This window comes from Moschus berezovskii, chromosome 12 (assembly GCF_049115385.1).
Source record: "Moschus berezovskii isolate FMDL1 chromosome 12, NW_MosBer_1.0, whole genome shotgun sequence".
Lineage (NCBI taxonomy): Eukaryota > Metazoa > Chordata > Mammalia > Artiodactyla > Moschidae > Moschus > Moschus berezovskii.
In genome coordinates this window covers 73018749-73035554 of record NC_142471.1, presented here as the reverse complement: position 1 = coordinate 73035554, position 16806 = coordinate 73018749, and the positions used below count along the sequence as shown (strand labels likewise).

Genomic DNA, 16806 nt, shown 5'->3' with positions numbered 1-16806 from the left:
CCTGCTTATTTAACTTATATGCAGAGAACATCATGTGAAATGCCAGGCTGGATGAAGCACAAGCTGGAATCAAGATTGCTGGGAGAAATATCAATAACCTCATATATGCAGATGACACCACCCTTTTGGCAGAAAGTGAAGAAAAACTAAAGAGTCTCTTGAAAGTGAAAGAGGAGAGTGAAAAAGTTGGCTTAAAACTCAACATTCAGAAAGCTAAGATCATGGCATCTGGTCCCATCACTTCATGGCAAATAGATGGGGAAACAATGGAAACAGTGACAGACTTTAGTTTCTTGGTCTCCCAAATCACTGCAGATGGAGACTGCAGCCAGGAAATTAAAACATGCTTGCTCCTTGGAAGAACAACTATGATGAATCTAGACAGCATATTAAAAAGCAGAGGCTTTTCTTTACCTATAAAGGTCCATCTAGTCAAAACAATTGTTTTTCCAGTAGTCATGTATGGATGGGAGAGTTGGACTATGAAGAAAGCTGAGTGCCGAAGAATTGATGCTTTTGAATTGCGGTGTTGGAGAAGACTCTTGAGAGTCCCTTGGACTGCAAAGTGATCAAACCAGTCAATCCGAAAGGAAATCAGTCCTGAATATTCATTGGAAGGACTGATGCTGAAGCTGAAGTTCCAATACTCTGACCACCTGATGCGAAGAACTGACTCATTGGAAAAGACCCTGTTGTTGGGAAAGATTGAAAGCAGGAGGAGAAGGGGACAACAGAGGATAAGATGGTTAGATTGCATCACTGACTATGGACGTGAGTTTGAGTAAGCTCTGGGAGTTGGTGATGGACAGGGAAGCTTGGTGTGTTGAAGTACATGGTGTCACAAAAAGTCAGACATGCATGAGCAACTGAACTGAACTGACCATGCTGATAGTACAGTGCAGCAGGACCCAACAGGCTAGTTGTTCAGAATACTTTGATCTGGATACACAGAAATGGATTGAGTCCCACATCAAACTGATGACTTTCAGAGTTCATTGCTACTTCAGCTAGAGCAAAAGAGAGATATGTCTGTTGAATTGTTTTGCTGTTTCTTTATTCCTCTGCCCTAGGCTCTGGGTAATGTCACTGATCAGACACTCTGTACCTAAGGAAAATCAACCTGAAAAGGGGAAAAAAATGGTTTGTCTTAGGTCTGTCTTCCAAAACATACTCTTCATCAAGAAGCAGCACAAAACAAGTCAGTATTGTAGCTTTTTAAGAGCAATTCTTGTACTGTACAGTAGAAGACAGAATTGAAATGAGTTCCCCAGATGAAAATAGAGATAATATGATCTTACAATTGAATAATGTTCTCTTCTTTTTCTAAGTGGTATTTGCTCTTGCTATTGTCTTCCCTTTACATTATGCAGTTCAGTTCAGTTCAGTCACTCAGTCCTGTCCGATTCTTTATGACCTCATGGACCGCAGCACACCAGGCTTCCCTGTCCATCACCAACTCCTGGAGCATACTCAAACTCATGTCCATAGAGTCAGTGATGTGTTCTAACCATCTCATCCTCTGTTGTCCCCTTCTCCTCCTGCTTTCAATCTTTCCCAACATCAGGGTCTTTTCCAATGAGTCAGTTCTTCGCATCAGGTGGCCAAAATATTGAGCTTCAGCTTCAGCATCAGTCCTTCCAATGAACACCCAGGATTGATCTCCTTTAGGATTGACTGGTTGGATCTCCTGGCAATCCAAGGGACTCTCAAGAGTCTTCTCCAACACAACAGTTCAAAAGCATCAATTCTTTAGTGCTCAGCTTTCTTCCTAGTCCAACTCTTACATCCATACATGACTACTGGAAAAGCCATAGCTTTGACTAGATGGACCTTTGTTAGTAAAGTAATGCCTCTGCCCTTAAATCTGCTGTCTAGGTTGACCATATCTTTTCTTCCAAGGAGCAAGCATGTTTTAATTTCCTGGCTGCAGTCTCCATCTGCAGTGATTTGGGAGACCAAGAAACTAAAGTCTGTCACTGTTTCCATTGTTTCCCCATCTATTTGCCATGAAGTGATGGGACCAGATGCCATGATCTTAGCTTTCTGAATGTTGAGTTTTAAGCCAACTTTTTCACTCTCCTCTTTCACTTTCAAGAGACTCTTTAGTTTTTCTTCACTTTCTGCCAAAAGGGTGGTGTCATCTGCATATATGAGGTTATTGATATTTCTCCCAGCAATCTTGATTCCAGCTTGTGCTTCATCCAGCCTGGCATTTCACATGATGTTCTCTGCATATAAGTTAAATAAGCAGGGTGACAATATACAGTCTTGACTATTCGTTTCCTGATTTGGAACCAGTCTGTTTTTCCATGTCCAGTTCTAACTGTTGCTTCTTGACCTGCATATAGGTTTCTCAGGAGGCAGGTCAGGTGGTCTGGTATTTCCCGTCTCTTGAAGAATGTCCCACAGTTGGTTGTGATCCACACAGTCAAAGGCGTGGGCAGAGTCAGTGAAGCAGAAGTAGATGATTTTCTGGAACTCTCTTGCTTTGTTGATGATTCAGTGGTTGTTGGGGATTTGACATCTGGTTCCTCTGCCTTTTCTAAATCCAGCTTGAACATCTGGAAGTTTATGGTTCTTGTACTATTGATGCCTGCCTTGGAGAATTTTGAGCGTTACTTTGCTAGAGTGTGAGACGAGTGCAATCGTGCAGTACTTTGAGCATTCTTTGTCACTGCCTTTCTTTGGGATTGGAATGAAAACTGACATTTTCCAGTCCTGTGGCCACTACTGAGTTTCCCAGATTGCTGGCATATTGAGTGCAGCGCTTTCACAGCATCATCTTTTAGGATTTGAAATAGCTCAACTGGAATTCCATCATCTCCACTAGCTTTGTTCATAGTGGTGCTTCCTAAGGCCCACTTGCCTTCACATTCCAAGATGTCTGGCTCTAGGTGAGTGATCACACCACCGTGATTATCTGGGTCATGAAGATCTTTTATGTATAGTTCTTCTGTGTATTCTTGCTACCTCTTCTTAATATCTTCTGCTTCTGTTAGGTCCCTACATTTCTGTCCTTTATTGTGCCCATCTTTGCATGAAATGTTCCCTTTGTATCTTTCATTTTCTTGAAGAGACCTCTAGTCTTTCCTATTCTATTGTTTTCCTCTATTTCTTTGCATTGATTACTGAGGAAGGCTTTCTTATCTCTCCTTGCTATTCTGTGGAACTCTGCATTCAGTGGGTATACTTTTCATTTTCTCCTTTGCCTTTAGCTTCTCTTGTTTTCTCAGCTATTTGTAAGGCCTCCTCAGATGACCATTTTGCCTTTCTTTTTCTTGGGGATGGTCTTGATCACTGCCTCCTGTACAATGTCACAAACCTCCACATACAATATCATACAAACCTCAGGCACTCAGATCTAATCCCTTGAATCTATTTGTCATTTCCACTGTATAATCATAAGGGATTTGATTTAGGTCATACCTGAATGGTCTAGTGTTTCCCCCTACTTTTTAAAATTTATTTTTGAATTTGGCCATACGGAGTTCATGATCTGTGCCACAGTCAGCTCCTGGTCTTGATTTTGCTGACTGTGTAGAGCTTCTCCATCTTTGGCTGCAAAGCATATAATCAATCTGATTTTGGTTTTGACTATCTGGTGATGTGTAGGATATTTTCTTGTGTTGCCTGAGGAAGGTATTTGGTATGACCAGTGGGTTGTCTTGGCAAATCTCTTAGCCTTTCACCTGCTTCATTTGGTACTCCAAGGCTAAATTTTCCTGTGACTCTAAATATTTCTTGATTTCCTACTTTTGTATTCCAGTACCCTTTAATGAAAAGGACATCTCTTTTGGATGTTAGTTTTAGAAGGCCTTGTAGGTCTTCATAGAACCATTCAACTTCAGCTTCTTCAGCGTTACTGATCGGGGCATAGATTTGGATTAGTGTGATATTGCATTGTTTGCCTGGAAAGGAACAGAGATCATTGTGTCATTTTTGAGAGGGCATCTTAGTACTGCATTTCAGACTCTCTTGCTGACTATTGTGGCTACTCCATTTCTTCTAGTTGATTCTTGATTCTATATCAGTAGTAGATATAATGGTCATCTGACTTAAATTCACCCATTCCAGTCCATTTTAGTTCACTGATTCCTAAAATGTTGATATTCACTCTTGCAATTTCCTGTTTGGCCACTTCCAATTTGCCTTGATTCATGGACCTAACATCCTAAGTTTGTATGCAGTACTGCTCTTCACAGCATCAGATTTTACTTCCATCACCAGTCACATCCATAACTGGCTGTTGTTTTTGCTTTGGCTCTGTCTCTTCATTTTTTCTGGAGTTATTTCTCCACTGATCTCCCATAGCATATTGGTCACCTACGGACCTGGGGATTTCATCTTTCAGTGTCCTATCTTTTTGCCTTTTCATACTGTCCATGGGGTGCTCAAGGCAAGAATACTGAAGTCTTTTACCATTCCCTTCTCCAGTGGACCACGTTTTGTCAGAACACTCCACCATGACCTGTCTCTCTTGGGTGGCCCTATACGGCATGGTTCATAATTTCATTGAGTTAGACAAGGCTGTGGCCCATGTGATCAGATGGTTAGTTTCTGGTAATTGTTTTTTTCATTCTCTCTGCCCTCTGATGTCTGGAGAAGGAAATGGCAATCCACTGTAGTATTCTTGCCTGGGGAATCCCATGGATAGAGGAGCCTAATGGGCTACAGTTCACAGGGTCGCAAAGAGTCGGACATGACTGAGTGAAAAAGGATAAAAGACTTATGGAAGCTTCCTGATGGGAGAGACTGACTGAGGTGGGTCTTTTTCTGGTGGGTGGGGCCATGCTCAGTAAATCTTTAATCCAATTTTCTGTTGATACACCATTTGTAGTATCACTGGGTTTTTAATTAATTGTTATTATCGAACCCTTCTCATGTTTAAGAAAACAGAAGTCAAAAATCTTGCATTGCCATAGTTAGTTACTAACAAGTTTGAATATTTAATGTTTCCATTGAGTCAAAAGCTCACTTCCTTTGAAAACAGCCATTTAAATTCAGCAAAATGGATGAAAGATGAGCATTAACTTACACAAAAGTGTGCTGCGTTCACTGAAAACACTCTTGAGTTTTCTATGGTGTGTATGAGGTCATTTAATGATTGAGTCTCCTATTATTGATTTGATCCCTGGGATGGGAAGATCCCCTTTAGAAGCGAAAGTCTATCCACTCCAGTGTTTTGGCCTAGAGAATTCCATGGACTGTATATTCCATGGGATCGCAAAAAATCGAACACGATTGAGTGACTTTCACTTTCTCCCATTATTAATACAGGAGAGATTCTTAACAACTTTGTGGTCTTCTACCCCTGCAGTAGCTCAGCTTCAAGGGGGCTATGATGCTGATATCAAATTGATGACACTTAGCAACTGCTCTCTTTGAAGCTCTGAGAGCCTATTTTGTGTTCCGATCAGTGAGAAGGCCTCACTGCTCTTCAGAATGACATATACATTGCCAATAATTACTTTCCTAAAATGGAAAAGGAATTAAAATTAAAGGCTGAGTGTAGAAGAGGGTGGCAGGTTTTTGGAAAAAATGTATCAGCAATTTGAAACATGAATAATTAATTTTGTCTTGAGACTAAGTTCAGTCTGCGTTTATAGTCTGTTTAAAAAAAAACAAAACTCTAATGGAGTCTAAATAAATTCAGTATCAATTTAAACTATTAGAGGAAGTTAAATCAAAATAATTAGGATATTAAAATACTTTGTGCATTTCCAATCACTGCCTTATTGAAGCTCTGGATCTTTTCCAAGGAACAATAATAGCATGAATATATTAGGATATTTGCTTCTCTTAGAATGTGACTGTTTGCTCATGTAAAGATGATTGAGAACTTGCAGGAGACAGAAAGCCAGATGAATGTGTTGACATAGTCAAGAGAGAAGGTGCTATATACATGATAAATTATTTTGTACATATAGATTAAAAACAGCATAGTGACAGTTTACTGTTAAAATAGTTTAACTTGATTATTCTTTATTTATAGTAATTGCTTAATTCTACACTGTAGTAAGAAAGGCATTATTTTTATGGCATTTTCAATTCCTATAGAATGAGTAGGCAAAATCTGAGTAAGGTTAAGGTGAACTCCAATAGAACCCAGAGCTTGGTCATTTGTTTGTTGTGCTTATGGCTTGTCAACTCTCACTGTAATTTAAATGGAGATTAGGGATTTTTCCTCTGTGTGACTTATTAGGATCACATCCTCACGCCCCACCTCCCACCCCATTTATTCTTGCTTGGAACATAGTAAGCATAGCAATTGAGACAAATGCAAAGAATTTTGAGATATACTTTACCCCTTTTCTGAAGCAACAGGTCATTTGTTTATAAACAGTTTTGGTGACTCTATTTAGTAACTGCCATGGTGGAATGCCTATCAATATTTGAGAGTTCATGAACTCTCTGGAGTTAATTATTTTGGGGGCTTGGAGGAATTGGTCTGTAAGTGATTTCTCTGCAATATTTCAGTGGTATTTTGTTTCTTTCTGTTCTCCTAAGCATTTCTTAGCTCACCTGCATTTACTATTGTATTTGAAAAATATTATTAATTAGGCCATATAAATACGATTTGATGATCAAAGAGTGGATACCAGAGCTGCCAGACTATTACTGGGGCAATTTATACCTTGCTTTCCTATTTTTTCCAGAGAGGGAAGGAGAAAAGACAGACTTTCAGGGCATTTTAAGTAATTTATTCTGAAACTGAAACATTGCATTGAGTACTTTGTTTCTTGGAGAATCAGAGTGAGTGAAAGTCTCTGGGTTGTGTCTGACTCTTTGTGACCCCATGGGCTATACAGTCCGTGGAATTTTCCAGGCCAGAATACTGGAGTGGGTAGCCATTCCCTTATCCAGGGGATCTTCCAAACCAAGGTCTCCTGCATTACGGGCAGATTCTTTTTTTTTTTTTTTTACTGGTCCAACAGTCTTGTCTTTACTTTTCCTTTAAAGTGAGAAAACAGAATGAGAGTAATCAGAAAGCACTAGCAGGCATCAGTTAATTCAAGACACTAGCTTCTTAGTTCCAAAAGCACTTGCAAAGAAAACCATTGGGGGGCACAGGAGAGTGGAAGCACTTCATAATAACTGGAATCCCATGAGTGTGTGTGTACGCCAAGTCTCACAGGCTATTTTTTGTATTTATCCTTTACTTGGTCACTTTTTTTTTTTACCCTCAAATACTAGTTTTTCTTTGACTTTTTTTCCTCAAAGTATAAAAAGTATGAAATATAAACAAGCTCTTGTATTGCACACACTTCAAAGTGTACAATTCAAGCATTATAGAGCTATCTACATACTGATAAAGCCCATCAAATCTTGGATAATTCAATAATATACAAAATACCAGGGCACAAAAAGAACTAAAACCCACTTCTTTTTGATACACGCAAGATTCAAATATTCAATCTAAAGAAAACACTTAATCATTTTGACTCTCCTCTACATTCGCATGTTGATATCCTTATTAAAATATTCCTGTATAATTAATGTTTGGTCTTATTATTTCAAGTCAGGTTTAAAACCAGCCATCCAGACAAAACAGGTAATCAGAAAGACTATTTCTTCCCCACTTCCCTAACCCCAATAACTATGAAGCCAATTTTACGACATGACTCCAAACACTGGATTGTGACGACAAATGCTAGGTCCAATTTCTTCATAATCCTTTTTGGTGTGGCATACTTGGTAGAACTCAGGTGTGGAAGCCAGCATAGATCCTCCAAACCAAACTGCGTATCGTTGCATGTGGTGTGTAATGACTTGTACGTCAATAGGTTTTGGCTTCAATCGACCACCACTCAATTCCTCACTTAATTTCAGCCTGGCATCTACAGTTCTTTTCAAATCTCTTTGCAAGCGACGTCCAAAGTCCCTGAACATGGTTGAACCTCCAGAGAGGACAATATTCTTGTAGAGAGGACGTCTGACATCGATAGGACAATTCTGAATTACTTCATCTACAACTTCTGAGATAGGCTGGGTAAAGTCTGGGTTAGCAAACTCTGGATGAAAAAATATTTCAGGTCCCAAGAGTCTCTCATATCCAACATCAATGGAAAACTTTTTCTTTGAGATAGCATTGATTCCAGTGTACTGTTTAATCCACTTTGATCCATCTGTATCATACTTGTTAAATTCTTTTACTAAGTCTGGGCAGACGTAACTATAGCGCTCCTTCACTGCCTTAGCAGTTTCCAAGGATTGCTCTGGAGGAATTCCTACTTCTCGGTCTCTCAACAATTGCTGAATAAAATATGTTATATCTCGTCCTGCGATTGGAATGTGCTTAATACAGCTGCCAATCACATACCCTTCAGCCACAGGGATGACATGAGTGACACCGTCTCCACTGTCTATTACTGTCCCGGTCAACGTCCGTTCTCCTACTTGTCTGGAGGTCCAAGATGCAGCTAAGGCAAGAACAGCCTGTACAGCAATGTACAAGCCAGGAACATTGAAGGACTCAAACATTATTTCAGCAGTATATTCCCTGTTTTCTGGAGTATTCAGTGGAGGTTCAGTCAAAAGAAAATAATGATCTTCAGGTTCTGCCCTTAAATATTTAAAGATCAATTGTTCCATAAACCTTTCCATCAAGTCCCAATCTTCAACTATACCATGGCGGATTGGCCACTTTGTTGCATATGTAGGTTTTTCTATTGCTTCATCACCAATGAAGAAGTTTAGGTCATCAACACCTTTCATCACCCTCCTTTGAGCTTGATCTCCCACTTTTGCTGACTCCTTAATAGCAATACAGGAAGGGATGATAAACTGTGGTTCTGTATTTCCAGCATATCCTAGTTTTGTATACCCTGTGCCACAGTCCACCACACAGGCCGGCAACCGTCCCGCCATCTTCCTCCTCGCCTGCTGCTGCTGCTGCCGCCGTCTGCTCCGTGCCGGGGCCTCCTCCCGCTCTCTCTCCCCTCCTCCTCACTCCTGCCCCCACCCTACAACTTCTTCCCCTCACACCGCCTTTCCCCGGGAAGCCAAGATGGCCGCCGGTCTACGGGCAGATTCTTTACCAGCTGAGCCACCAGGGAAGCCCAAGAATACTGGAGTGGGTAGCCTATCATTCTCCAGCAGATACTGCCAACCCAGGAATCAAACTGTCATCTCCTGCATTGTAGGCAGATTCTTTACCAGCTGAGCTACCAGGGAAGCCCCCACAGAATATAGAAAAAAGCTTGCAAAAACTCCAACAGATCAAAAAGCATAATTCCTAGTAATAATACAAATGATCCAGGAAAACAATAATCATTTGAGCTCCAACCGTATCAGTGAAACAATAAACAATATTTAACAAGCAACTGCAAATTATTCTTAGTAAAACTATGAAAATGTTTGTGTAGCCTAACGAAAATGAATAATGAGTACTTAATTCTCTCTCTCTCTTATATATGAAAAGCAGAGACATTACTTTGCCAACAAAGGTCCATCTAGTCAAAGCTATGGCTTTTCCAGTAGTCATGTATGGATGTGAGAGTTAGACTATAAAGAAAACCGAGCACCAAAGAATTGATGCTTTTGAACTGTGGTGTTGGAGAAGACTCTTGAGAGTCCCTTGGACTGCAAGGAGATCCAACCAGTCAATCATAAAGGAAATCAGTCCTGAATATTCATTGGAAGGACTGATGCTGAAGCTGAAGTTCCAATATTTTGGCCACCTGATTCGAAGAACTGACTCATTGGGAAAGACCCTGATGTTGGGAAAGATTGAAAGCAGGAGGAGAAGGGGACAACGGAAGATTAAATGGTTAGATTGCATCATTGACTATGAACATGAGTTTGAGTAAGCTCTGGGAGTTGGTGATGGACAGGGAAGCTTGGCACACTGCGGTCCATAGGGTTGCAAAGAGTTGGACACAATTGAGTGACTGAACTGATATGTACACACAAACATAAGATATTCTCTTGCTTGAAATACTATTCCCAGTTTGTAATGTCAATGAAAATGCATTGTTTCTCTGCTTTATTAGAAAGGGGTTTTTATGCTTTCAAAATAGAAATGTTTTGTATATCTATATATATATAAATCTATATATTCTAAAATGTGACTGAGCATCAGCATCTGGAAAATTATGTCTTTAAACTTTTTGTCTCACTTCAGAGGATTTAGTTGGAAAAAGCTCTAGCACTTCTTTTTCTGAATTAATTTTCATAGTATTCCTAATAGAGAAACAATGTCTGCGTTTGTCCCAGGACTATGCTTACTCATCTATGTCACTTTTTTTTCCTTTGGGGTCTGCCTATGCTTCAATTCATCATATGCACAGTAAAACTAAAATCTCCCTCTTTCAGTCTTCCTTGGTACGTGGATAAATACTGTATAAGAGAAGCCAGAAAGATTGACAAGGGGAAAACAGGTCAATGTGGTGGAAAAGCACTGGGTTTGGGGCCAGATAGCCCTGTGTTGTCTTGCTGACACCTTGAGTGGCCTTGGGCGAGTGGCTATATTTCACTGAGCTTCCATTCTCTTGCATGTAAGATAAGGAATTAATAATACCTACTTTGGGACATGAATCTGGCAAACTCCGGGAGATAGTGAAGGACAGGGAAGCCTGGAGTGCTGTAGTCCATGGGGTCTCAAAGCGTCAGACATGGCTTAGCAACGGAGCAACGACAACAGTGACAAATACCTACCTTGCAAGTTTCTCATAAGTAGTAAGGTTAATTTATATCCAGCGTCTATGACAGTGCATGGTCGATAGTGTGTAGTCAATAGTCATTGGCTAGAGACAATCAAGATTATCGCTATTGTAACAGTACCATTCATATCCAGGCTGTGTTGTTTTGCTATAGGTGATCATCAGTGATGTATTCATGAATTATTATTATTTTAAAATGTCAGAGTCTTAAAACCAATGCCTCCATGTACTATCTAGATAGTTTGGATGAGTGTCTCAGACAAGGTGTGATGTGAGGGATGACATGTGCTCAAGGAGGCAGCAAGCAACTGCTGCCCCTGAAACACCAGAGAACACATACCCTGTCTAGAGTGGGCAGGCAGGCACTGCTTGCTTCCAGCTGATTTTTCTCCTTCAGCAAACAAAAGTTTCAGTGTTAACCAAGCTTTCTATTTTTTTTCCGGGAAAGTTCAGAAATCTGAATAATGCAAAATATCCTCCTTTTAGTGTTGGCAAAAAACTAAGAAGTATTATGTGTAGCAACAGTGTCAGGCTGAGCAAAACATGATGATTTTAGGACAAACTCAACCTGTGGATACTCTTTAAAATCTGGATAAGAGACAGCAATACAGCTAGTATTTATATGAGTGAGTGTGAAATTGCTCAGTCGTGTCTGACTCTTTGCGACCTACCGGGCTGCCTACCAGGCTCCTCCGTCCATGGGATTTTCCAGGCAAGAATACTGGAGTGGGTTGCCATTTCCTTCTCCAGGAGATCTTCCCGACCCAGGGATTGAACCCAGGTCTCCCACATTTTAGGCAGATGCTTTACCATCTGCGCCACCAGGGAAGTATTTATATAGTCTGTACCATATCCTCAAGGGTTTAGAACTGATAGAGTCCCTGAAGAACTACAGATGGAGGTTCATGACATTATACAGGAGGCAGTGATCAAGACCATCCCCAAGAAAAAGAAATGAAAAAAGGCAAAATGGTTATCTGAGGAAGCCTTACAAATAGCTGAGAAAAGAAGAGAAGCTAAAGGCAAAGGAGAAAATGAAAGATATATCCATCTGAATGCAGAGTTCCAAAGAGTAGCAAGGAGAGATAAGAAAGTCTTCCTAAGTAATCAGTGCAAAGAAATAGAGGAAAACATAGAATGGGAAAGACTAGGGAGCTCTTCAAGAAAATCAGAGATAAGAAGGGAACATTTCATGCAAAGATGGGCACAATGAAGGACAGAAATGTAGGGACCTACCTAACAGAAGCAGAAGATATTAAGAAGACATGGCAGGAATACACAGAAGAACTATACAAAAAAAGATTTTCATAGCCCAGATAACCACAGTGGTGTGATCACTCACCTAGAGCCAGACATCCTGGAATGTGAAGGCAAGTGGGCCTTAGGAAGCATCACTATGAACAAAGCTAGTGGAGGTGATGGAATTCCAGTTGAGCTATTTCAAATCCTAAAAGATGATGCTGTGAAAGTGTTGCCCTCAATATACCAGCAAATTGGGAAAACTCAGTAGTGGATACAGGACTGGAAAAGGTCAGTTTTCATTCTAATCCCAAAGAAAGGCAATGCCAAAGAATGTTCAAAGTACTGCACAATTGCATTCACCTCACACACTGGTAAAGTAATGCTCAAAATTCTGCAAGCCAGGCATCAACAGTATGTGAACAATGAACTTCAAGCTGGATTTAGAAAAGGCAAAGAAACCAGAGATCAATTTCCCAGCATCCTTTGGATCACTGATAAAGCAAGAGAGTTCCAGAAAAACATCTACTTCTGCTTTATTGACTATGCCAAAGCCTTTGACTGTGGATCACTGCAAACTGGAAAATTCTGAAAGAGTTGGGAATACTAGACTACCTGACCTGCCTCCTGAGAAATCTATATGCAGGTCAAGAAACAACAGTTAGGACTGAACCTGAAATATCAGACTGTTTTCAAATCAAGAAAGGAATATGTTAAGGCTGTATATTGTCCCTGGTTATTTAACTTGTATGCAGAGCACATCTTGCGAAATGCTGGGCTGGATGAAGCACAATCTGGAATCAAGATTGCTGGGAGAAATATCAATAACTTCAGTTATGCAGATGGCACCACCCTTATGGCAGAAAGTGAAGAAGAACTAAAGAACATCTTGATAAAAGAGGAGGGCGAAAAAGTTGGCTTAAAACTCAACATTCAGAAAACTAAGATCATGGCATCTGGTCCCATCACTTCATGGTAAATAGATGGGGAAACAATGGAAACAGTGACAGACTTTATTTTTTTGGGTTTCAAAATCACTGCAGATGGTGACTGCAGCCATGAAATTAAAACATGCTTGCTCCTTGGAAGAAAAACTATGACCACTCTAGACAGCATATTAAAAAATAGAGGCATTACTTTGTGACAAACGTCCATCTAGTCAAAGCTATGGTTTTTCCAGTAGTCATGTATGGGTGTGAGAGTTGGACCATAAAGAAGGCTGAGTGCCAAAGAATTGATGCTTTTGAACTGTGGTGTTGGAGAAGACTCTTGGGAATCCCTTGGACTGCAAGGATATCAAACCAGTCAATCCTAAAGGAAACCAGTTGTGACTATTCATTGGAAGGACTGATGCTATAGCTGAAGCTCCAATACTTTGGTCACCTGATGTGAAGATCTGACTCATTTGAAAAGACCCTGATCCTGGGAAAGATTGAAGGCAGGAGGAGGAGACAACAGAGGATGAGATGGTTGGATGACATCACTGACTTGATGGACATGAATTTGAGCAAGCTCTGGTAGTTACTGATTGCTGGGAAGCCTGGTGTGCTGCAGTCTATGGGGTCACAAAGAGCTGGACACAACTGAGTGACTGAACTGAACCATATCCTCAGTGGACTCACTTTTAAGTTCTTTACATCTACTAGCAAATTTAAGCCTTCCAGTGGTGCAGTAACATCAGTATTTATAATCTGTTTTATTTTTATCAAGCACACTTTATAGATGAGTGTGTAGAAACCAAGAAAAACAAGAAAACTTGCCCAAGATCTCTCAGTTATTTACAATAGAATTCGAATCTGAGCCTGTGTAATCTGGCTGCAAACTTTGCATTTGATCCTAGGGTTTATAAGGTAAAGTAAGAGACTCCTCTTATTTATAGGAACCATTTTTAATTGGGTCTTAAAGGATAAAATTCTATAGGACTTAAATTTCATTTTAGGCATCCACCATGCAACAATGTCTATTCAGTATGTTCAAAATCAGAACCCTGAATATGGAGCTGTGGTAGACCTTGTCTTGAAAGTAATATTAGTTTGTATGAGAAGAAATGTGTGGCTAGCCAAGTATCATGATATATAGAGGGAATCCAGGGGATGTTTCTGAAGGCTTTTGGTGTTAGAGGGGGGATTTGATTAGCAGTTAATGAATGGCTCGACAGTTAATAAATGGTGACATTTTCCCTATATTCTAAAAAAAAGGTTATATGTCAGTGGACAGATGAAAATACTAGGGATCAGTGTAAGCTAAGGTTTTGTGGCAGCAAAGAGCCGAAGAATTGATGCTTTTGAACTATGGTGTTGAAGAAGACTCTTCAGAGTCCCTTGGACTGCAAGGAGATCCAATCAGTCCATCCTAAAGTAAATCAGTCTTGAATAGTCATTGGAAGACTGGTGCTGAAACTGAAACTCCAATACTTTGGCCACCTGATGTAAAGAACTGACTCCTTGGAAAAGACCCTGATTCTGGGAAAGTTTGAAGACAGGAGAAGGGGATGACAGAGGATGAGATAGTTGGATGGTATCCCCGACTTGATGGACATGAATTTGAGCAAGCTCCAGGAGTTGGTGATGGACAAGGAAGCCTGGCCTGCTGCAGTCTGTGGGGCAGCAAAGTGTAGGACATGACTGAACGACTGAACTGAAGGAATATCCCAGTTGGTCTATAAATAGGATTTATAGAGGAAGATGAAGGTAGACAGATACCTGAGGGGTAAGATATGCTTGCTGACATGTTGTTTTCTCCCTGTTGCAACTATGAATTCATGCCGTAATCTTTATACACACACACACGCACACACACAGAGAGAACAAAACGTTAACAACAAACTGACTGAAAAGCCAGAATATCTCAAATAACTCCACAGTGTCAGTTTTGTAAATGATTCACCATTAGTACCCCAGAGCAGAATTATGAACAGCCAGAGACAGAGCCATAGATAATCTCCTGTCCTTACTTTATTTACAAAATACAAATCATAGGAGGTAGCTCTCCTAGAATGAGACCACTGAAGGAAAGATATATTTTAACAAAACGGAAGGAGATTATAAATGGCATGAGTGTGAGCTGAGAATTTCTGGACCTCTACCGAGACTGAATTAGAATTATCCAGTCACTACAAGAGTGACATGAGCTTACTGTAGTCTATTGCAAGCACAGTGCTGTTGTTAGGTAGCCGTAGTAATTTCAAAACTTCTTATATGTGTTAATTTTTCAAATAAAATATTCATGCTTAATATTTACCACTACTAGATAGAAATAGTTCTGTTCCTTTTTCTTGTATTTAAAAATACAATAACTTTTAAAATATAAAGGCAATTTCAAGTCTGTTGTGAAGCTATTATGACCCAATATGTGATACTTAGAAAAATAAGCTAAGAATGTGAAGCAAGTTTCTCTTTCATTTTGGCTCTTAAATCTCCTTGTTAAATCATCTCTTCAAGTTAACGTGTTTTATGTTTACATGGTGTTCAGCACAGTGCATGGCAGATAAAACTGCTCTGTGCGTTTGGCAATGATAACAGTGTTATTTGCCGTTATTATTTCTATCATTGGCTGCAGCAGATCTCCTTCCAGACTGCATTGGAAAACTCTCACTCTAAATTTATCTTGGTCATTAATGTCTCCCAAGATGGTGCTGGATTTATGAAGTCTGACAAGGCAGAGTTTAGACAATACCCTATGGAAGGCCATTGAATTTCAGCACCAATCACTGTGAATCTATTGATTTGCTGCCAAAGCCTTTAATTTGCTGTGTTAAGTCACAACTGTTAAAATTGTCAATCCAAATTTTCCCCATCAAATAAAAAAGATTAGAACACAAATTACATTTTTAAAACGCACATTTCTTATTCTTATTTATTTTCTTACCTTGTTATTTTTCCTGGGGGTTGGGAGAAATGGTTCAAGAAGGACCTGTCTTTAAAGTTATTTTAGTCCTTATTCTATCTAGCCCTTTCCCGGACTCATTTAGTCTGCTTGATTTTTAAGTCATGATTATATCCTCCAGATACCAATTCATGACATCTTTCCAAAGAATTGTTCATTAAAACCTAATTTTACCTTCTAATGCTGGCTTTTTAGCTAATGAAATCTGCAGTAATTATAAATATCCATCTTGCAAAGCCTCAGAATTATTGGCATTTATATATTAAGTCAAGCAATGGGAGAATGATATTAACATTGAAGTTAGCTCTTTCTTTTTCATTTCAATGAAGTGAAGTCAGTACATATATAGCTATGCATATTTAAATAAAAGAATCTCGTTTAGCTCCTTTCAATATTTTTACACTGTCATTAGACTCTTTTGAATGGTACCCAGGGGAGACCACATCTAATTTAAGCTTCATGGCAGGAAAGACATCAGGAAACTTCAGATTCATTATTTAGCTTGATGATCTGAAAAAACTGGGGAAAGTTTCTGTGATATTGGGCTCTGATCTACTGAAGGTGCCCTGGAGTGATAGCGTTCTCTCATTTTTTATGAATTATCAGATGAAATTTTATCAAAAAGACAAATCATTTATGAAAAAGTTAGAATACTTTTTTAGCTCATAAGTTTAAGCTTTGCATAAGCAGAATAAGCTCTCAATTCCCTTGGCACTAACCATGTGAGAGCAAGAGCGTGCATCCTGATATGACAGCAGTAAGTAAATCTGCAGAGTCAGTGCTGATCTGTGTCCATTCTGTACATTTCAAAGTAAGCATCAGGTTATGGATGTGGGTGGTCCACAAAATATGAGTTCCATTGTAGCTGACTGTCTCTTGGAGAAGAAAATGGATGTATTATGGTGTAGTGGAAAGAGGACAGACTTTGCCCAAGGATACAGGGTTAGAAAGTGGCAAAGCCATGATTCAAATCCAGGTTTGTTGAATGCCAAATTTATATAATATATCTGAGCCTCCATTT

The 16806-nt window shown here is 39.6% G+C and overlaps 1 pseudogene; it reads right to left on the bottom strand.

Moving 5' to 3' along the window:
- Positions 1 to 6965: 6965 nt before the first annotated feature.
- On the bottom strand, positions 6966 to 8910 carry LOC129555368 (actin-related protein 3 pseudogene; annotated as a pseudogene).
- Between the last annotated feature and the right edge of the window lie 7896 nt (positions 8911 to 16806).